Source organism: Chamaea fasciata, unplaced genomic scaffold (assembly GCF_029207755.1).
Source record: "Chamaea fasciata isolate MVZ Bird 193981 ecotype frontalis unplaced genomic scaffold, bChaFas1.0.hap1 SCAF_2, whole genome shotgun sequence".
NCBI lineage: Eukaryota > Metazoa > Chordata > Aves > Passeriformes > Sylviidae > Chamaea > Chamaea fasciata.
Genome location: NW_027094087.1, coordinates 115,873,390 through 115,896,582, shown reverse-complemented (window position 1 = coordinate 115,896,582; position 23,193 = coordinate 115,873,390). Strand labels below are relative to the sequence as shown.

Sequence of the window (23,193 nt, the reverse complement as noted above, 5' to 3'; positions counted from 1 at the left end):
GCCAGCCCGGTCCCCAGGGCCACAGCGAAGGTGGCACCTGCAGCGTCCTGTCCCAGGGCGGAGGAGGCCTCTGCGCAGGCCAGGCTTTGAGCACAACCCAAATCCCCACCCCTGAAACGTTCATTTTTTTTTTTTTTTCGGGCAGATCATCGCTGGCAGCAGGTGGTGAGAGGGGAGGGATGCAGAGGAGCTGATAAAAGGCAGCAGGCAGCTCCTGGCACGTGAGCCTGGCTGGGTTTTTCCGCTGCGCAGCAGCGTCGGCCGCGCTCGGGGCGTGAGCCAAGCAGGGGAAGGGAAGCAAGAGAGGAAAACCACACTGGCAGCATCCACAACGGTCTGGGGAGAGAGATCAACAGCTGCCCTGCCCTTGGCTTGCACTTGAAGACGCCCCAGCAGCAGCCAAAACAGGGGCTCGTTTTGCCAGATTTGGGGAGAGCAGCAGTTGGGTTGTGGCTGAGCCCCCTCCTGCCCCAGAGGGTGGAACCAGGTGAATCAGGTACAAGCCTAAAATCATCTCCTCGTTTAGGGATGGATCGGAGTAAAATAGATCAGAGCAGGTTCTGGAGGAGCTGAGCCGCTGCAGTTGGAGGCAGAAAGCGCTCTCGTGGCGCTCAGTGGCGTTTGGCCAAGAGCAGAACAAAGGCAGCCACAGAACTTCCATTTTTCACCAAATTGCAGCAGACCGAGGCAGATTTGGCACTCAAGGCTCAGCCCCTCCCTCGGGCTCCTCGATTTTTTTGTTTGTACAAAAGGCAAATTTAATAATTTAATCGTAGGAGAAGATGCTCAGAATTTGCACCGGGTGCAGGAAATCCGCAGAACACTTTGGAGGGAAAACCACTGCTACGGCCACAGAAAATTCATCCTTCAGGCACAAGGGCCAGCTACAAGTCCTGGGTTTGCAGCTTTTTTGTTTTGTCAGGTGAGATAAAAAAAGAATATGGTCTGTCTTTTTAAATTTTTTTTTTTTTAAACTTTAATTGGAATGATTGCCCAGATAGATTTGCAGCGAGATATTTCCTCCACAGAACACTTCAGGAAAAAGCAGCGACAGTAAAACACGAGGGGTAGGGAAAACGTGCAGAATTTCAATGTGAGTTTGCAAATCTTCCTGTCACTTCATGAAGGACGGAGCTGTGAGTGTGGGGAGGTCCTGGAATTGATTATCCAGGAAAATTTTTGGATTTTTCATCCCTGGAAGTGTCCAAGGCCAGGTTGGAGCGGCCTGGGACAGTGGAAAGTGTCCCTTGCCCATGACAGGGGGTGGAATTGGATGAGCTTTTAGGTCCCTCCCAAGCCAAACCTTGTTTGATTCCATGATTAATACAAATGATGACTTATCCCAGCTCTTCCAGAGGGCTGAGAGTCATCACGAGGAAAACTCAGAGGAGAAATTGCTCCTTCACCCCCAAACGGCACCAAAAGCAGCGCAGAGAGGAGAGCAGTGTTCATCCGGGCAGAGGTAAAAAAAAGAAACAGGATGATCTCTAATGAAAATTGGAACTAAAACCCAGCCCGAGGGTGTTTCCTCCCTGCGTTTCATGGTAAATACCCCTCGGTTTTCAGTATCATTAATAATCTGCTTATTACAGCTCCTACTGAGCAGTAGCCCCACCTACTTTTGTCTCAGTTTCACGGGCACGTCCCAGCAATTTGCCAGCTGGAGGTTGTGCTCAGAGCTGGAAATAACTGTATCATCATTTCATTAGCACCTGGCTGGGGGGAGAGGATCCATTAATCCGGCTCTGGAGGCACCCACTGGGAGAAATGAGGGAGGAGGCCCACTACAAACTCTCCTGGAGTGAAAGGGAAGCTGCAATTATTTCTTGACATTTTTCTACTTCCTCAAACAGATCACCGCAGCTGCTCTTTTTTTCCCCCACCTCCTCCCTCTTCCATTTATTTGCAAGAAATAAGGTTTGATTGTTTGTTTCGTGCTACAAGAGATGTCACAGCCTCCTCTTTGCTCCAGGTGACTCAGGGTCAATGCAATCTTAAAAAAACCCCAAAAAACCCAACTCCAACAGAACAAACTTGCCGCAGATAAATCCCCAGGGAGCGAATCTGCTGCTGTTCTCCCTTCCAACACGATTTTGCATGCTTCCCTTTCCTTTGTATCCAGCCTGGGTGGATAAGGAAAAAGTCAGCTTGTCCTTTAGCTCTGCTGCTGAGGCCTGGATGTGGGAGGTGTTCTCGGATAAAGGAATTTCTGTGCCGGGAATAAAAGGAGCTGATCATTCCAAGGCACTAGAAAGTCTTCTCAAACCGATTTGGACCGCGGGGATCATCTCCTCAGACTTCCTGCAACATTCAGGCCCTCAAATCCAGGTCCAAATCCCTCTCCCCACCCTCTGAGAGGTGTTGGAGCTCTAAAAGACGCTCTGACCATCCGCTTTTTTACGCTCATTTAAAACCCGTGCCTTGGATTCTGCCTTTGGATTTGCTGGGGCACAGTAGCCAGGCCCAGGTTTGCTCACCAAGACATCCACCAAGATTTATGTCAAACGTCGCCAGAAGCAGGCTCACATTTATAACTTTTATTAATATATTTCTTTAATATATTTAGAATCACGGAGTACATTTAGAATCACTGAAGGGTTTGGGTTGTAGGGACCTTAAGGACCCTCTAATTCCAAGCCCCCTGCCATGGGCAGCGATGGGATTCATAGATCAGCTTGCTCAGGGCCCCATTTACTTGGAATTCTACATATTTATATTTATATTTATATTTATATTTATATTTATATTTATATTTATATTTATATTTATATTTATATTTATATTTGTATTTACTTGGAATTCTACTGAAACATTTTTTTGTGCCTGTATTTCAAATCGCAGTGAATTGAAAAATGACTCCAAAAAAAAAAAAGATTTCATTTCTGTGGTGTTTTCAATCTTAGTTTATTTGAAGAAACACTCCCCTGAAGCAGAGAAGAAAAAGAAATCAGGATTCTTAATTTCTTTTTTTATTTTTTTGGTAGATGTAGACATTTCTAGACGTTTTTCCTTTTTTTTTTAAAATGAGGGGAAAATGAAAACAAAAATAGTATAACTCCTTCCTTTATCCAGTCATTTTTAATAACAGAGCCCTAAAATCTGGTTTGGAAAGAGGGAAGATGCGTTACAGAAATATCTCAGCAGGCTTTTTTTTTTCTTTTTTTTTTTTTTTTTTTTTTTTTTTTTTTTTTTTTGCCCTGCTCCTGGCCCAGCGACAGGAACACCCTCCTGAATATTTTTCCAGCCCATGGAATGCTGGTTGATGGCTGGTTTTGAGACCCTGGGCCAATTTTTGTCTGTCCCTTGCACTCCTGTCCCTATCGGAGCCACCCGACGGGACCAAACCACGAGGGAGGAACGCACCAGAAAATTCAGGGATGGACAAACAGCCAAGGAAACCTCCCTGCCTGAGGCTTGTGCTGCTCAGGGCTGCCACAGGAGCTCCTGGCTGGCAAAAAAAATTAAAAAATATCTGTAGTTGCAGCGTGGGGGAGTAACAGGAGCCAGGTTTTGATGTTCCCCTTGTTGTGTGCAGGGTGACGCCGGCGCTCAGGTGTAACCCGAGCCCAGGAAAGCGATGCCAACGTGTCACTGTGCTCCCAGGGACTCCTCAGCCCTGGAAACGTCCCGGAGTCGAGGCTTCTTCCTGTGTTCTGGCTTTGGAAAAAAAGGCAGAGTTTGACCCTGAGCTCGTGGGGCTCCGGGGGTGGAGGTGGTCCCAAGGATCCACAGGGAGTTGTGATCCTTGGAGCTCTGAAACTGGAGAAGGGCTCCAGGAGTGAATCCATGGCTTAATTCACACGGGAGTTGCTGTCTTGCAGCTCTGTTCAGTGTGTTGGGAGGACAGACAAGGGGACAGAAGTTCCGGCTCCTTGCCCAGGCTCCTGTCACACAAACGAACTAGAATTTGTTCCGGCTTCTCGTCACGGACTCCCCTGGATGAGTTTGGGGGTTCTCTTCGCTCCTTGACAGGTCACTGAAATTCCTGTAAGGTTCTGCCTGAGGGTGGAGGGATCCTCTGCATCTTCCTGGCACAGAATCCCCAAATCCCTGAGGCTGGAAAAGCCCTCCCAGCCCAGGCAGTCCCACCTTGTCCCCAGCCCGGAGCCCTGAGTGCCACCTCCAGGTGCCACCTGCAGGGACGGGCACTCCAGAGCTCCCTGGGCAGCCCCTGCCAAGGCCTGAGCACCCTTTCCATGGGGAAATTCCTGCTGAGCTCCTTCCTCTCAGCTGTTTCCATCTTCTCCCACAGCTTGTGTTTGATGAACCTTTTCGGAGGATTTGGTTTATCTTTGAAACACCTTTCAAACCACTGCAGTGGTACCAACAACAACAGCAACAACAACAACACTAATATTAAATAATTAATATTTATGAGTTGCATCTTTTACTTCACTAAACAGTTCCGAAGAGCAAGTCCCAGGAAACGGGGCTGGGAAAATCTATTTGCTCATCAGTCCCTGTCAGTGCTGAGCTGCTTCTCCACGGGATATTGTCAAATGCTTTTTCCAGCTGATGTTCGACTGGCCAGATGAAACATTCCCGTGGAAGGGGGGAGTGGGTATTGCAAGAATTGCTGAGAATCCCTCCCCCCGACTGAGCTCTGCTGCCCCTGTGAAGGTGCCAGCAAAGGAAAACCAACGCAGAGCACCATAAAATCACTGGCCAGAGGTTTGGAATAACAGCTGAGGGGAAGGAGAAGGACAAAGACCCCCGTTGTGGGTGGCATTTTTCCAGTCTTTAAATTTAAACAGGGTTAATTTAGAAAGTTCTAGAATTGCCATATCTGTTTCCAGGGGGGAAAAAAAAAAAAAAAAAAAAAGCCTGGATTTCTCAATCAGCTCAAATGTCCCTGGCCATATGTATTGGCATTGAGACTCCTCTTTCCACACAAAACTAACCCCAGGATTAGGAACACCAGTAATTATTTGTTCAAAGTGAAGTCTAGAAATAAACCTCATCGGGATCCAAATCTTGTTAAATATTTTGTGGTGCTGCTGGACAGAAGGAAGACATTTCAGATTTGTAGTTATAATTAACTATTAGGACGGAGAAAACACTCCCAAAGTTTCCTTCTCTTTTTTTTTTCTCTCATTTTTTCAGGGACTTTTATGTGGGCAAATCCTACGGCTGGAGAATTGGAGAGAATATTTGGAAGAGTGACGGGAGTTAAGAAATGGAATTGTTCAAGTGCTGATTAGATGTAAATTGTCATACAGGAAAACAGGGAACACTGGCTGCTAACACAGGTCAAACTTTTTGAGTTTTGAGATTTGAACAGGATTTTAAGAGAATCTCTTTATTTGCAACAGAATCGGAAGAGTTAAAATCTGTCACTGAAGTTGTTTCATGAGAGTCCAGTGGCATGGGGATGGAATCACTGCAGCAGGATCCACAGGGGGTTTCCAAGGGGATGGAATCACCCCGGCGGGATCCACAGGGGGTTTCCAAGGGGATGGAATCACCCCGGCGGGATCCACAGGGGGTTTCCAAGGGGATGGAATCACCCCGGCGGGATCCACAGGGGGTTTCCAAGGGGATGGAATCACCCCGGCGGGATCCACAGGGGGTTTTCAAGGGGTACAAAGTGGAGAACAGAGGTTGCAGTGAGCCAAGGGGGCAGAGCCTGCCGTGCCTGTTTGTGGAATTTGGGTTTTGGCAGAATGTTTTGTTGGTTGATGGGGCTTTTCTGCTCATTCTGAAGAGGACTACATCTACATCTATCTATATCTATATCTATATCTATATCTATATCTATATCTATATCTGTATCTATATCTATATCTATATCTGTGTAGCTATATCTGTCTACACCTATATATTGATATCTGTATATTGATATCCATATATCTACATATCTCTATAGCTATATCTGTATCTGTGTTTAATCTATGTCTCTATATCTCTGTATCTACATATCCATATTTATATCCAAATATCTATAGGTAGATTTAGCTGTATCTGTGTGTCTATATCTCTTATCTATATCTGCATCTATATATTCATATCTATATCTATATCTATATCTATATCTATATCTATATCTATATCTATATCTATATATCTATATTGATATAGCTGTGTCTATATCTCTATATCTCTATATCTCTATATTTCTGTATCTCTATATATTTCTACATCTCTCTATCTCTATTTCTATATCTATATCATCTATATGTCTCTGTCTCTGTGTCTATTTATCAATATCTACATATCAATATCTGTAACTATATCCCTCTACATATCCATATTTATATCTATATTGATATATCTGTATCTCTTTATCTTTATAGCTCTATGTCTGTGTCTATATATCTAGATACACATACATCTATAAATCTATATATCTAGACACCTATGTATCTATGTCTCTCCATATCTCTATATCTTTATCTTTGTATCTCTATATCTTTATATCTATATCACCTATATCGATTCTATCTCCATATCCATCTCCAGAGCAGCAGCAGCCTCTGTGCAGGGAGTGTTCTCCAAGCTGTGCCGAACTGGCGTTCGTGGCTTTCCACCTTCTCCCAGGTCACCAGCTCCCCCCTTATAACCCCCCTGCCGAGGCCTCTGCAGCTCCTCTGTTCCCTGCTTTCCTGGAAGATGACGGAAGAGACCTTTGGAGTTTCCAAATGGATGAGGCCCTTGGAATCACGGGGGAACCAGCCCTGCGATTTTAGCCTTTGCTCAGGAACACGGCTGCCTCGCCCCTTCCCTCCCCTCCCTCCCTCACATTTTGTAACCTGCCTTTCACAAATGCCACCAGGAGCAAGGGATGATCCCTTTTAGTTCCTCCTCCGAGGCCAGGAAATGACAGCTGACTCAAACCTTTCTGGTCCTCGTCCTCTCTGACAGCAGCTCGGACTGGGTGACGATCGTTTAAATTATTCTGGTTGTGACTAGCCCTGGACAGTTCTGACATCAAGGCGTTCTTTGGCAGCTCTCAAACGCTTCTCAGAGCAAGAGGGTGGAAAATCTGTTGGAATGAACCCAGAGGAGCTGCTGGAGCCAGGCTGGGAGAGCTGGGGGTGCTCCCCTGGAGAGGAGAAGCTCCAGGGAGAGCTCCGAGCCCCTGGCAGGGCCTAAAGGGGCTCCAGGAGAGCTGCAGAGGGACTGGGGACAAGGGATGGAGGGACAGGACACAGGGAATGGCTTCAAAGTAGGATTGGATGGGATCTTGGGAATCAGGAATTGTTCCCTGGCAGGGTGGGGATGGAATTCCCAGAGCAGCTGGGGCTGCCCCTGGATCCCTGGAAGAAAAGATGCAAGTGCCCATTCCTACAGTTCAGCTACAGAAGTGAAAGAGGAAACAATTGGTTGGTTTGATTAGAATTCATATTCCTGTTATTCCTGCCGGCAGTGACAGGAATTTATCCTGCCCTCACTGGGAGCAGAAAGAGGCCACTATCCCTCTCTGCTTTTCTGTTATCACTTTATCACCTTACCAATACATCGACGACTTCGTTGGAGATTTCACAGCACAACTCACAGGAATTCCCAGAGCTGTTTTCTGGAAATGACTAAAACAAACCTCAGCAAGAAAGTTGACACAACATGTTTTGGTTGGTTTTTGTTTTTTTTTTTTTTAGTCACAAAATCTTGCCAGGCACCAATTGATTTTTTTTTTTTTTTTTTTTTTTTTTTTTTTTTTTTTTTTTAAAAAACAAGAATTGCTCCAGATTAAACAAGAAAAGAGACCAAACCACCCAGGGTTTGCTTGTTTTGGACACTGCTCTTGCAGAGGTGTAGCTGGTGAGCATCCTGCCGCTTTGATCAGTTGAACAGAGAAAACAAATTGCGAGTTCACAATTTATTCTGCCAGCTGCCCAGGCAATTATTTGAAGCTCCTTAGTTCACCTGACCTTTAAAACTTACTTTAACGCACAATCACATCTGATCAAGTGGAGTGTTAAGGTCAGTCCTTGCTCTCAGAGCAAAGCAGAGCCAGCCTGTTGTGCAAGCAGAGCTGGACATTTAAAGGATATCATTGATCTGCAATTGCAAGAGAAGATGACTCAAAAAAAAAAAAATCAAAAACTAAAGGTGATGTGGATTTAAATCGTGGTTTAGAGCCAAGAAAAGGCCAAAGAGATGAAGTGCTGCCATTTGGGCCCCCCATGGTCACTTAAACTCAGCTCTGAGAAAATTAAACCTGCAGAAAACGTGTGCAGGATGTGGTGGAATATTCCGTGTTCCCAGGCTGGAATGCCGTTGGAAAGAGCACATTTCGGCCCTGTGGAACACCTGAAGTGCTTTTCAGACATGACTGAAGCCAGGTCTAATGGCCAGGGGCGAAATGTTCCCCTTGTTCCACTCCCTGCTTCGCCGTCAGATTAAACTCCCACGGACTTCATGGACAGTTTGTCTTGATGGAATAATAACTGGATAAACCTCAAGGTCGGACTCAGACAATGGCCCTGTGATCCACCCAGATACAGTGACTCCTTGGGCTGTTCAGGGGACAAAAAAAAAATAAAAAGCCTGTTTGGGTTGATTTTATCTTCGAGGAGAAAGATTTGGCCCTTCGGCAGCTGCTGCTGTGAGAATGTTCCACTCCTGTCCGTGTTGGGATTCCAGCTCAGGACCTTGGGGTGTTCTTCCCTTGGAGATGTGGAAGCTCCAAGTGTGGCGGAGGGACATGGAAGTGCCTTGACCTTGGCTCGCAGTGGTCCAGTGACAGCAGAGATGTTGGGCTTGACCAGGAGGGAAGCCAAAAATCTGTTTGCTGCAAGGCCTGTGGTGGATTCCAAAGGCTGGACCAATCCTAAATCTCACCGATCCCCCTTCTTTGATTTATCAAGGAAAGAACAGCTTGTAGGGAGTAAAACATTATCTGTTTGTTTCCACTCCGTGTCCAGTGATACCAATTACACCTGGGATGAAATCTCCTTAAGGATGAGAGCTGGACCTGCCCCAGCCCAGCCCATCCTGTGCTCTGGGCTGATCCCACAGCTTGGGGATCAGGGAAGGGATTGGGATCAGGAAAGGGATTGGGATTGTGTCCCTGGCCCCCCTCAGGTGAGGCCCCACCTGCAGAGCTGCCCCAGCCCCGGGGCCCAGCACAGGGAGGACGTGGAGCTGCTGGAGAGAGCCCAGAGGAGGCTCCAGGATGAGCAGAGGGATGGAGCAGCTCTGCTGGGAGGAAAGGCTGGCACAGCTGGGATTGTTCAGCCTGGACAGGAGAAGCTTTGGGCTGAGCTCAGGGTGGCCTTGCAGGGCCTGAGGGAGCCCCAGGAAACCTGGAGAGAGACAATTCCCAAGGCATGGAGGGACAGGACACAGGGAATGGCTTCACCCTGAGAAATGACAGGTTTAGAGCAGATATTTGGAAAAATTCTCCTCCCTGGCACAGGGTGCCCAGATTTGCTGGGGCTGCCCCTGGATCCCTGGCAGTGCCCAAGGCCAGGCTGGACACTGGGGACAGTGGGAGGTGTCCCTGCCATGGCAGGGGTGGCACTGGAGGAGCTTTAGGTCCCTTCCAACCCAAACCAGTCTGGGATACCCAGCACAGAGGCTCCTCTTTTTCCCCCATTTTTGGAATTCAAGCACCTCGCAGACCTGGTACCTCCCTCCAGAGAGCAAAATCCCCAAGCCCTGGTTCCAGCCTGGTGTTTTCAGGGCCCTGGGTAGGTGCAGCACATCCTTGAGGTGCCCGAGCACGGTCAGACTCTGAAAGGGCTTAATTTTCACTCTGACAGCGCAGGAAATTCACTGACCTATCAACCCCTCCTCTTCCCCCTCGAAACAAACCACAAAATGCTCTACATTCCCCCTGCCTCACTTTTCTGAAGGAATGTTTTTACTCCTAGGTGCCCGTGATTCTCCTGCTGCAGCTTTGGGCTTCTTCTCAGCCTTGTCCAGCTCACCTTGGTCAGCTTTTTTTCCAACTTTGGACAGCCTGGACCCCACCCGGCTACCAGAGTTTTGTCCATCTGTTTGTGCCTTTTTCAGGAGACCCGGGAATTCCCCTCGCTTTAAGACCTTTAATTAGCCAAGAGTGATAATTTGGATTTTTGCTTCCTTTCCACGCCTCAGAGCATTTCCCAACCCAAAGCAGGAGAAACCAGCCTCGCACAGGCCTCGTCTGAGGGGATAAGGGTGGATTGAAAACTGGGGGGGACCTCAGGGGTGGGGATCGGTGGCAGAAATTCCATTTGGACGCCGATGTGATGCCTTGGGATGGTTGACCTGAAACAGAGACTGGACAGAGCCGGAGAATAAAGCAGAGATTTATAAAAAGGCCTTTAAGGACACACCTTGGGCAGGACAAGAGCCTGGCCAGGGCTGCACCCAAGGTGGACACAAAATGGTCACAAAATGGTCACAAAATGGTGACAAAATGGTCACAAAATGGACACAAAATGGACAAATGGTCACGAGGTCTCACACTTTTATCAGTTTTGGTCCATTTGCACGTTGGGGTTGAATTGTCCAGTCCCAGCTGCAGGTGATGCAGTCCCATCCTTCTTGTTTCCTCCCCTCAGCCCACCCTTGTTTGTGCTTTGGGGCCTGAACACTTGTCCCAGCTGTCCTTGGTGTGCAGCAGGAGAAGGATTTGTTTTGTGTCCCTGCTGTGTGCAGAGCTGAGTGACGCTGACTGTGAGCTCAGAGCTGCACCCCTGGGCACCGCAGAACCTCAAATACACCAAAGATAAAACTTGAAGCATCAGTGGAGTGCCAGGGGTCAGCACCAGGTCCAGTCCTGCTCAGGGCCATCATCCATGGCCTGCCAGGAGGGGACAGAGGGGCTCTGGTGCAGCAGGAGGGAGGAATGGGCTGGCCAGGACGTCGTGCAGCTCAAAAGAGAGTGGAAAAAAACCAAGGAAGTCTGGCACCAGGAGAAGGAAACATGTTCCAGAACCTTCTGGAGAACTTCTGCCTGGGCAGCTGAAGAGGACCCGGAGGTGCTGGTGGGTGCCGGGGTGACCATGAGGCAGCAGCCAAGGGGGGACTGGGCTGTGCCAGGAGGATGCCAGAAGGTGAGGGAGGGGACCCTTCCCCTCTACACACCTGGAGCAGCCCAGGAATGGCCCGAAGGTGGTGGAAAGGATGGTCGTGTCTCCTGTGGGGAAGGACGGGGAGAGCTGGGACCGTGGGAAGGCTCCAGGGTCTCATCCATGCCCATGGATACTGCAGGGAGGGCAGAGGGCCAGGGCCAGGCTCTGCGCCCAGTGCCAGAGCTGGCGGCACGAACGGGAACTGAGGAGATTCCCTGGAACACCTGGGAACACTTTTTCCCTGTGAGTGAAAAGCCCAGGGTGCCCAGAGGAGCTGTTGGCAGCTTTCCATCCCTGTAGCTACTCAAAAACCACCTGGACACAATCCTGGGCAAGCAGGGGGCCTGGGCCAGGTGCTCTTCCCACCTCAGCCCCCTCTGATCCCGTGACAAAGCGCCAGGATTGATTTCCCAGCCCTTTATTGTCGCAATAAACGTCCCAGCCCTTGCCAGCCCACGGAGAACTCCGGAGCCGCACAACGGTGCCTGGAAACAAGCCGATATTTCCCAAACTGCCCTGGACGAACGCCGCGGGTCACCTCACATCGGATAAACATTGCCACACGTGCAGGTGTACGGCCAAACGTGAGGGAATTTATTTCTCCCCCGAACGAGGAAGGCTTGCTCGATGAATTCATCCGCAGTGAGTCACGAGGGAAATGGAAGCAATTGCTCACCGTTTCGTGTCATAAAAGCGGCAAGCGGAGATTTATGGATAACTGAAGACCTGCTGCTTGATAGCGGGCAGCCATCAAACGCCGCCAGGGTGCCACCGTTTGTGTCCCCTGGGGAGGGACAGCCCTTCCCAAGGTGTGGATGCCTGGCAGTGCCACCTGCCAAGGGACACAATGGGCTGGGGAAAGCTGAGGGGAGAGATCCCCTGTCCCACTGTGACAGGCAGAGGTGACACTGGTCCCCGGTTTGTCCCTGAGGTGCTGGGCTGCTGCCATCACAGCCAGAGCCCTCTGCTCTTCCCACCGCTTTGGATCCTCTGGTTTCGGCTACAGGGGACAGCAGGAAAGGGTTTGCAAGGATACTGAATTCCCAGCAGGGTCATGAAGATGAGAAACTGGAGAGAGGGAAGGTCGGCTCAGCTTCTTGCCTGGAGAGGAGAAGCTTTGGGCTGAGCTCAGGGTGGCCTTGCAGGGCCTGAAGGAGCCCCAGGAAACCTGGAGAGAGACAATTCCCAAGGCACGGAGGGACAGGACACAGGGAATGGCTTCAAACTGAAAAATGACGGGTTTAGATCAGATATTGGGAAAAATTTCCTCCCTTGCAGGGTGGGGAGGTTCTGGAATAGAATTCCCAGAGCAGCTGTGGCTGCCCCTGGATCCCTGGCAGTGCCCAAGGCCAGCTTGGACACTGGGGACAGTGGGAGGTGTCCCTGCCGTGGCAGGGGTGGCACGGGGTGGGCTGTGAGGTCCCTTCCAATAAAACCAGTCTGGGATTCCATGAACATCACCCCCAAGGGCAGGCAGGCAGAACTCAGGGATTTGTTTGTATGACAATGAGCATTTTAAGGCTGATCAGCCCCAGCACAGCTCTGGACGAGCTGCATTCCAGGCTGCTTGACAGGAATCTTAGGGAAAGGTGCTGGGAATTGGTTTGGATAGAGGATAAAGGGCAAAAAATGGCAGAACTATTGATTTATAGAATGGTCGGGGTCGGAAGAGATGTTAAAGCCCATCCCATTCCACCCCCTGCCATGGGCAGGGACACCTTCCACTATTCCAGGTTGCTCCATTCTGGCCTTGGACGCTTCCAGAAAACCTGGCTTCATTCACACCACACTTGGACAATAACCCGCGGAATTTCCCCCTGCGATCTTTTCCTTGTCCATGCTCAGTTTTCCTAAACCAGAGATTTACCTCAGGGCTTCAAGGAGCTGAACTTCAGCTCATTCCCTGGATCTGTGTTCAGTCTTTCCTGATGCTCACGGGAGAACAACGGAGGGACTTGTAACAAAAATCTGGAGCCTTTTGAGGAGTGCCCAGGAGAGAGCTCTTGTTTCCCTCACAACCTGAGCGTTCCCAGATCCCGAATCCTAAATTCTGCCCACACTGGCACCATCGTTTTTTTTTTCCTACAAGGAATGTTTGCCTTCCGGGCTGGGTGTTGGGGCTTGATGGACACGTTGCCTCATCCGTTGTGGCAGAGCCTGCGCCTCTGCCAGCATCTTCTCCCAGAAATACTCCAAACATCCAACGTGCCCGACACGCACCAGAGCTGCGTCAAAGAGGTGACGTAGGGAGAAAACGCGGCACGGTGCCCGTGGCTAAGGACGCCTTAATCACATCCCCGAAACACCCAGGAAACGTTTTGAGGTCTATTATCTAACCCTGCTATGAATAAAGATTTATTTTTTTCGCGTTGAGCGTCGTCCTTCCCGTTGGAGGGCAGAGCGCCGGGGCAGTGGAAATTTTCCTTCTCGTCTTCTCCGGCTGTTTCAAACGAATCCGCACTCTGGTCTTTCAACACGGATTACTTCAGTAGTTGCCCTCAGGAAGCTTCTTTAAGCAGAAACTTACGCTGTGCTTATGTTTTATTTGCAAATTCCAAGGACTTCTGCTGGTTTCCAGCAGGTCAAGGGAGATGATTCCAACCCTGGGCCCCCTCAGGTGAGGCCCCACCTGCAGAGCTGCCCCAGCCCCGGGGCCCGGCACAGGGAGGACGTGGAGCTGCTGGAGAGAGCCCAGAGGAGGCTCCAGGATGAGCAGAGGGATGGAGCAGCTCTGCTGGGAGGAAAGGCTGGCACAGCTGGGATTGTTCAGCCTGGACAGGAGAAGCTTTGGGCTGAGCTCAGGGTGGCCTTGCAGGGCCTGAAGGAGCCCCAGGAAACCTGGAGAGAGACAATTCCCAAGGCATGGAGGGACAGGACACAGGGAATGGCTTCAAACTGAGAAATGACGGGTTTAGGTGGGATGTTGGGCAGAAATTGTTCCTTGGGAGGGGCTGGGATGGAATTCCCAGATTTGCTGTGGCTGCCCCTGGATCCCTGGCAGTGCCCAAGGCCAGGCTGGACACTGGGGACAGTGGGAGGTGTCCCTGCCATGGCAGGGGTGGCACTGGGTGGGATTTAAGGTCCTTCCCAACCCAAACCATCCAGGGATTCCGTGATTCCCCACTAAAACTGAGGGAAGGAGGCAATGACTTTGTTGCTGTGCCTTTTCCCAGAGAACACGAGGTGTTGTTTGGTCCCAGCCTGTGGAATTCCCTCACTTCAGGAGCTTTAATCGGCCAAGAGTGCTGATGTGTAGTGCTTGAATTTAAGTGCAGAACACCATAAAAACCAGCAGGAGATTGGGAATTCTGGGTGCTTCATCCAGGAGTGAGGATCGAAAACCCAAAGGGAGAGGCTGGGGAAGAGAGAGGAGCCTGTGGGGTGGTGGTGTTGTCCCCTGATCCCAGCGAAGGGGAGGATTTCTGGCTCTCACTGAGGACGAGTTGGCTCTGCCGGTTAATTTCTAACAGGAATGAATGAGTGGGTGAAAGAACAACAAACACAAATGTAAAGCGAGCAATATTAAAGAAATGAAACGTTCCACTTTGTGGCTCCCCGAGAGGACCTGGGGGAATTGCAGAAAAGCAGGATTGAAAGGCAATGGGAGTTTCTAGCAGAGTAAATACAAATTAACGTTAAAACTACAGTGAAATTCCCAAGGAATTTTATTTTGCATCCACAGGAAAACCAGGGTAATTCATCACCTTTAATGATGTTACAACGAATCTTGGCATGGGTTGAAATGCTTCCCTGTTTTAAGAGCAGGAGAAAAATGTTTACCATGAACACTAAATATGGACATTAATCACTGTGTCTTTAATGCCAGGACAAAACTACTTTCATGCTGCGAGGGTTCAGCTCATTGTTGTAATATTTAGGGTGAATAGACTGACTGAGGCGAGTCTGAAATTCCTGAACAGCTCATGCAGCTGAGGCAGAGCTGCAGAGAAAACCTCAGACCTCTTGAAAATGTTTGAAAATGTTTGGGCAGCCTGAGCTGCTGCTGCTCAGTTTTCATGAAGCTCAGCTAGAAAAGGGTTGGAGGAGCAAGAAATGGAACGCGAGGCGAGGTGAGAGTGATTTCACAAAATCTTTTGGGGCTGAGGCACAAGGAATGACATTCCCAGAGTCACATTTGCTCTGGCTGGGAAGGACAACACAGCCTCTGGGTCGATGGGTGCAATTTTCCCAGCTGGAAGAGCTGGGAGAGAGCTCCGAGCCCCTGGCAGGGCCTGAAGGGGCTCCAGGAGAGCTGGAAAGGGACTGGGGACAAGGGATGGAGGGACAGGACACAGGGAATGGCTTCAAAGTAGGATTTGATGGGATCTTGGGAATCAGGAATTGTTCCCTGGCAGGGTGGGGATGGAATTCCCAGAGCAGCTGTGGCTGCCCCTGGATCCCTGGCAGTGCCCAAGGCCAGGCTGGACACTGGGGACAGTGGGAGGTGTCCCTGCCATGGCAGGGATGAGCTTCAAGCTCCCTCCCAACCCAGGGAATTCCCAGATTCTGTGATCCCTGAGTGTCCCTGCTCAGGGCTGGGGGTCCTGGTGATCCCTCATTCCCAACACGTGGCTCCCCCCAGAGCTCACCTCCCGCAGGGGTGTTGGAGAGGCTCCTCTCCTGCTGGGGTGGTTTTGTTTAGGGGAAGCTGCCCTGCCAGGAACATGCCCAGATCCGCCTGTTTACATTTGGAAGCTTCTGGGGCTCTTTCCAAAGTCCACTGAAACCACTGGGAGTCTTCCCGTTTACTCCAGCGAACTCGGACGGCGCTGTGCATCAACAGAAACTGAGATTTACCCGGGCTCTGCCACCTCTTCCTACTCCTTCCCTTTCCCTGGCGTCTCCTCTCCCTCCTCCTCCTCCTCCTCCTCCTCTCCCCGTGACAGCATCACCACCAAAAACCAGAAAGGTTTGACCAAGATTGGTGATATCAGTGACATTTAAAACCAACGAGAAATCAGGAGCCTCCTCTCATCCCGGGTTTTGTAATCCCCCTGATTATCCAGGTAACGGGGGGCAGGAGCCAACCTTATCTCAACCTGTCCAGGGTGTTAATGCAGGGACTAGAAAATGAATGATCCCATTGCATCTGCACGTTTTCCTGGCTGGCTGAGGGGCTGGAATGTCGTGTGTTCTTCACTGGATTTCTTCCATCCGTCTTCTTTTGTTTGGTTTTGGTTTTTTGTTTGGGTTTGGTGTGGTTTTTTTTTTTGTTTTGTTTCGTTTTGTGTTTTTTTGTGGTGTTTTGTTGGGTTTTTTAAAGGTAAAATGGGTGACTTTTTGCAACACAATTGGCCGAAGGAAAAAAAAAATTACCAGGCAAATAAACAGAAGTAGGAAAAGGGCAGGGAGATGAAGCTTCATTTCAACATTTTTGGATGCTGCGAGTTCAAGGCTCTGAGCTTAATCCAGGCTGTAGAATCGTGGAATGGTTTTGGTCAGAAAGGACTTTAAAGATCACGGGCAGGGACAACTTCCACCGTCCCAGGTTGCTCCAGCCTGGCCTTGGACATTTCCAGGGATCCAGGAGCAGCCGCAGCTTCTCTGGGAAATGTGGAGGAGATGCTGGAGCCATGGAGAGGCTTTGGAGAAGGGGACCAGTGAGGCTGACAGAGCTTCTTGTGCCTCAGCCTGAGGATTCCTCCACTTTTTCAGCCCTTGGGATCCTTTGGCCTTCCCATGGGTCCCGTTTCTCCCGGCTGGTGAGGGATGGGGATGTTTTATGTCCTGAAACAGGAGTTTTATCTGCCCCAAGGGGCTGCCTTCAGGCCACGGCAGCAGAAGTGACCCTGGCATGGGCTGTAAGACACGACACTGGCTTGGAGCCGCCTTTGTCCCTGCCCTGGTGGCCCCTCTGCTGTGCCCAGGAGTGGAGGAGCTCAGGAATTTGGGCCAAGAATCCCTGGAGAAAGAGAGACGTTTGAGAGAGTGAGAATTGTGATCAGAGCTGCATGGTTTTAATCAAATCCTCCTTACAAGGACTTGCAAAGACCAACGGCCGGCGTGGTGTGATCCTGAGCTGAGGATTTTGTTTAACTTAGTGGGGATGTCCCGGGAGCAGAGCTTTGGGAATTGGATAAAATTCAGCAGATCTGGAGGAGCTCTGTTTATGTGTGTGTGTGTGTGTGTGTGTAAATCCCGGAGTTCTTGGGCTGAGCCAGCTGGGGGCTGCAAGGGCCTCATAAACTGTAGATTATCCTGATCTTATTCCAGCACTTCTTATCCTAAGAGTGGCTTCTTTCTGAGTCACTTCTAAATATCATCTGAATTGTTGGTGCAGATCTATCCAAATGTTTCTGCTGTTTACGCTAATCTTCGCCCCATGGTTTTCAGCCCTGCCTTCCTGGAATTAGGAACCTGACTCACGGCAATGCTCCTGCCTCACTTTTTTATTTGCTCACATGAAGTCAAGCAGGTTTGCAGGACCAATGGAAAGGGTTAATTAGATCCTCCCTATCACCACCAGGCTGTAAAAACTTGATAAATAGGCTTGAGGACGAAAAAGGGAAGAGTTTTTCCTAACTTAAAGCAAGAGCTTGTGACTTATCACAGCTTATTCCCTAAAAAAAACCGCCTTGGGGAAAGGGTGCTTCCCCCCCCAGCGCACGGCATCGCCTCAAACGAGCATTTATGTTTTTCATCAGCAGCTCCCTTAAATTTTTAACCAACCTTTGGCAGCTGCTTTCATGTTCCCAAGCGTTTCATCAATGTTTCAGCAAAGCGTCACATTTCCCAAGGCACGGCTTTTTGCCACACGTGTGGGAGCACCTCGGGATCCTCCAGCGCAGGCAGGGGAGGATGGGGATGTGTGAGGGATGCAGGGATCCAGGGAAAGCCACCTGCGGGCAGCCTGGTGGAGGTGAAGCCCCCTCAGAGCTGCTGCAGCGGGAGCTCAGGAGTTTTCCCTGCCGCAGGGTGGAAACGGCAGGAATTTTTTCGGGGAGAGCGCGCGCGCACCGGTGATGTTTGTGAGGAGCAAGCAGCCCCAAAAAAGCCCAGATGAGACAACAGCGGGGGCTCGAGGAGGAGGTCCTGGCTGTGCCGGGAAGTGGAGGAGCAGCAGGGGTGCAATTCAGACACGGAACATCCCCACCCAAAAAATTCCCCAGGGAATCGGGGATCAGCTGCGGCCCAAGGCAGAGCGGTTCCTGCAGGGCCACGGGTGGCTGAGATGATGAGGTGGGAGTGAGTGATGAAGGATTGTGCTCAGCAGGAGGGAAGCAGTTTGCTTCCCTCATTGCTCATTCCCAAGCACTCTAATGTTTGGGTGGTATTTCAGTGGCAGGGTTTTTGTAAAGGGAAGTGTGATGTTGTTTTGTGGGGTGCCAGCCAGATCCCACTGAGCCACGCTCTCAATCCTCAGCCTTCTTAGTCACAGTTTTCTCAATAGGGAATTCATCTGCTCAGAAAGTTGCCAGTGTTTCAACACTATCACTGCTGAGGACTGGCCTGCATTCCCATTTCTGTGCCAAGAGAGCTGTCTCAGTCAGAAATGTGGGGGTTTTATGGGTGGCTGCTGCTGTAATAAAGGAACAGCCCTTCGTGCTGCCCCAAAGCTTTTGTGCTTTACAAGAAGGCGCAAATTCTCTAGGCAGTCCACGCAGTTCATCTGCGCCCAGCGCTGAGCACTTCAGGACATCCCCACGAGGCATTTAGGACACTTTCCTCCGGCTGCACAGAAACACCAGTGCGGAGAGTTGAATTGGAAAGGAACACTTTCTTTCCCCCTCTCCTTGCTGTCCCTCCCCCAGCTCGAGATAGCAGGAGATGGTTGAGCATCATGTGTCAGCCAGGTCTTCTGCTTATTGCTTCCCCACTAGGAGAGAAAAAAAAAAATAGTTCTGAATCCCCAGGAACAGCTTCGCCTTGATGGCCCAGCTCTTAATCCGTGATTTCGGGCTCCGGCGGTCTGGCATAAACCATAATAAACCCCACTTGGAACAAGATTGCTCAAGTTGAAGGGGCTGAAATTGAACCTGTGTGATTTAAAGCCAAAATACCTGCTCAGGACCGAGGCTTTTAGAGCAGCAGCAAGGCAGCTGTGAGAGGGAAAGAGCTGAAGGCCAAGCACGTGCCGGCTCTGGGGCAGGGTTTGCTTTCATCCCCTGCTCAGAGGTTTTGGGGTGTGCTCTGCATCCCAATGCTGGCTGCAGCGGTCACTCAGGAACGGTGTTTTCCCTGGGAACATCCCTGCCCGAGGAGGTATTTTACATTCATTGCTATTTCTGACTGCAGAAAAGGAGGGGGGGGGGGTTGGATTTTAGACCTGGTTCTGTCCGAGCAAACTTTAGGGCTCTGGAGTAATTGGAACTTGCGACTCTCCTGACTGGACACTGTGACCCTGCCCAGCTTGCCTTCAGCAGCTGCACTCAGGTTCTGCCCTGGCAAGGTCCAAAAATAGGTCAGATTTCAGAGACTTAATTGTCATTAATTTTTCACGGGGCCCCGTGTGCCAAGGGTCACGTTCCCGAGGCTGCCAGAGCTCCGGGAGTGTTGGGACACTGCTCCCAGGGATGCACAGGGTGGGATTGTCACGGGGTGTGGGCGGGGACAGGAGCTGGAATTCCATCATCCTTGTGGGTCTCTTCCAGCTCTGGATGGTCTGTGATCCCGTGACCCAGTCAGATTCTGAGCAGCCCCATCTGAGGATGAACTGGGAAAACTGGGAAGGGACTCTGCAGCATTCTGAAGGCTCTGGTCCCTCCGCTTTGCTCTGTAGGTAACTTTTAAGCCCAAGATTTCCCCGGTTTCTCTGATTTTTGAGGCTAAACTGCAGTGATGGAGCGAAAACAGGGCGGCTGCTTGTCAGGATTAAAGTGACTTTGTGTTCCCTCTAACTGTGGTCGTTGCTCGAAGGATGAACTCCTAATCCTGTTTATAAAGTGATGAACAGCCTCCAACTTCCCATTGGGAGAGGGGCAAGGCTGAGGTGGGACAGTGCAAGAAATCCAGGGAGTCACTGGCAGGAGAGGAGGAACCCCGAATTTACTGCCCATTTTAAATACAGGAGCAAAATACAACAACAGCATAAACCCCCCCAGTTCCCTGAGGGATGTGGTGAGCTGGAAACCTGGTCCCTGTACCCTGTGATGCTCTGGACCCGTGTTACACACTGAAATAAAAGTGACTCAGTCCCAGAATTTATTTTAGAAATGCCATTAAAACGCTCGTTAAAAGGAAAATAAAACCCAGAGACACATGATCGGCACGGAGCAATTATTAGGAAAAACTTCACCGATGCAGCGTAAAATACTTCATTAAATACAAAGCAAATCAATCTTCATTGTGAGTAAGAATTAAGTCACCAAATGAGTTCCAGCTCTAGAAGGCCGGATAGGAAGTTTTGCTCTAAATTTCACCTGCATTATTGTACTGAGTATTTAAGGGTTGGGAACTTCTGGATGTTTAAAACCTGACGTTTAAAACCTGGTTCGAGGGGTTGGTTTGGGTAGCCCTCGGCTTTGATGAAAATTCTGCTTTTAAAATCTGTTATGGTTTTAGACGGGTCAAACAAGCGGCCCCATTTTTAATCTTGTACCTTAAAAATTAAGAAAAGATTGGGTTGTCCACACAACAGACTAAAACAAAAGATCATGGAATCCTGGAATGGTTTGGGTTGGAGGAGACCTTGAAGATAATCCAATTCCAGCCCTCCACTATGTGCAGGGACACCTCCCAGTGTCCCCAGTGTCCAGCCTGGCCTTGGGCACTCCCAGGGATCCAGGGGCAGCCACAGCAAATCTGGGAATTCTATTCCAGGGCCTGCCCACCCTGCCAGGGAGGAAATTTTTTCCTAATATCTGCTCTAAACCTGTCATTTTTCAGTTTGAAGCCATTCCCTGTGTCCTGTCCCTCCGTGCCTTGGGAATTGTCTCTCTCCAGGTTTCCTGGGGCTCCTTCAGGCCCTGCAAGGCCACCCTGAGCTCAGCCCAAAGCTTCTCCTGTCCAGGCTGAACAATCCCAGCTGTGCCAGCCTTTCCTCCCGGCAGAGCTGCTCCACCCCTCCAAAGGGTTAAAGATTTTAGTTTTCAAATCTGTTATGGTTGTACGTGGGTCAAGCGAAGAGCTCCACTTTCACTTTCGCGCCTTAAAAATCGAGAGAATAAATTGTCCACAGGTCTGGTTAAAGCAAAGTATCATTGAATCATAAGGGATCACAGAATCGTGGAATGGTTTGGGTTGGGAGGGACATTAAATCCCACCCAGGGTCACCCCTGCCATGGCAGGGACACCTCCCACTGTCCCCAGTGTCCAGCCTGGCCTCGGGCACCTCCAGGGATCCAGGGGCAGCCACAGCTCCCACTGTGCCAGTGCAGGGTGAGAGGAGCAGTTCCACGAAGAAGGATCTTCGCTCCCTGTGGGGTTTTTCCCTCTTTTTCCCAACCGCTGGCTCTCCTAAAACCCTCTTCCCATTTTCCTGAGCCGCCATCTGGCCCTGGGTGTCCTGACTGCCCTGGAGATGCCGGATTCTCCCTCCCCGCTCCCACGGGATCACGGGGCCCACTCCTCTCCCGTGCCACAAGAAGGAAGCCGCAGAAACCTCAGCTCTCACCCCTTGGAAACCTCCCTTCCTGGCCCACTTTTGGCAGAACTGGAGCACAGCTTCGCCCTGTTTCTGTGGGGACAAACAATTGGGGATCACCAGAGCTCGGTGCTCTCGGGAAAGCAGAGCAAGGGAGAGGAAAAAGGACACACAAACAAAATAATCTGAGGGGAGCACAAACATTTGGATCCTCAGCGTCTTCACCTCCGGAGCAGGGCTGGAAGTGCAGAGCACACGTGGCTCTTTTCCTGGCGCTGCTTCCCAGAATTTTTCAGTCTGGAGATTGGTGATGGATTAATCAGCTACTGAAGGAGCTGTTAAAACGTGGCTTGCTCTTCCCCAGGCACCAGTGGTCTCCCAGAGGAGCAGGATTCCCTCGGGATGTTTGCTGACCCAAAAGACTTTTCTGCCTCACCCTTAAATTTGGGGGCTGCTCTGCCTCTGTCTCCCTCAGGGCCAGGCATCTTTGTCTTGAATTAGGTCGCTCTTAACCAGTGTCAACTTGGAGGAGCCTGGCAGTCTAAAAAAAATTAAAAAAAAAAAAACAACCCCAAAAATGGAAATATTTTCCACGCCACAGAGACTACTGGTCTGTGACCCACCAAAATATCCAAAAATCCAGATGCATCAGACCAATTCTGATGAAGCTGGCATGGTCTTATCTGGGTCAATTGTCTTAACAAGACATTATGTCACCCGTTAGGGGAAAATACAACCTAAACCCCCTAAAAATAACTAATGGGAAAAACCTTGCACAACAAAGCCAGTGGCACATCAGAAAAAAAAAAATAAAAATAAATTCAGGCTCACGATATATTTAATCATCTGTATTTATTCCTCTGCTAATCTAAATACAGGCGAATGTTCTTTTTCTTCTTGGAAACGAGGCAATTCTGGAAAATTTCATATTTTAGGCAGCTCTTTGAACAGCTTTTCTCCTGAAACTTCAATTCCGTTCTTGGTTAGGAGGAGAGCCACTGGAATGAAAGAAACTTGCATCGTATATAAGTTATTTTACCCTACCAGCCCTGTCCTCTGGGCTCTCAGAACAGGCACCAGAGGAATCTCGTTTTCGTGCTTTGCCACAGAAGGAGAACTTGGATTTTATGCCAATCCCACTGAAGAAGATGGGAACGAAGGCAAGGAAGGCCCAGGAGGAAGGGAAAGGCAGAGGGATCTCCAGGTGTGCTGTGTCCGTGCAGAGCACCCTGCACACGGAAATGTTTTGCAGTGGCGATGGACAAAGCGTTCAAAATCACTGATCCGTTGGGACAGAAGTTACCCAGACACCAACTTCCAGGGCTTTGGTGGGAAAAAACCCAGTGGTGGAACAACCTGAGGTGGGAAAGCTCCAAACCAGCATCCTGCAGGTTCCTCCTGAGGGACATCTCCCATCTCCGCTCCTGGCACAGCGACAGCGCCCAGGGAGGGGCTGGAGCTGTTCCAGGAGGGATTGAGGGGGGATTGTAGGGCGAGGCTCTTCCCCCAGAGGGTGCCGGGCACTGCCCAGGCTCCCCAGGGAATGGGCACGGCCCCGAGGCTGCCAGAGCTCCAGGAGCCTTTGGACAGCGCTGCCAGGGATGCCCGGGGGGGATTGTTGGGGCTCTGGGCACGGACAGGGTGGGACTGGATGGTCCCTGTGGGTTT

The 23,193-nt window shown here is 50.1% G+C and overlaps 1 long non-coding RNA gene across 1 annotated transcript; it reads left to right on the top strand.

The window, feature by feature from the left end:
- Nucleotides 1-313: 313 nt before the first annotated feature.
- LOC136286151 (uncharacterized) lies at nt 314-5,703 on the top strand. The gene is made up of 3 exons (XR_010719795.1): nt 314-496; nt 777-922; nt 5,104-5,703. It is a non-coding gene; the product is annotated as an uncharacterized lncRNA (long non-coding RNA).
- The last annotated feature ends 17,490 nt before the right edge of the window (nt 5,704-23,193 follow it).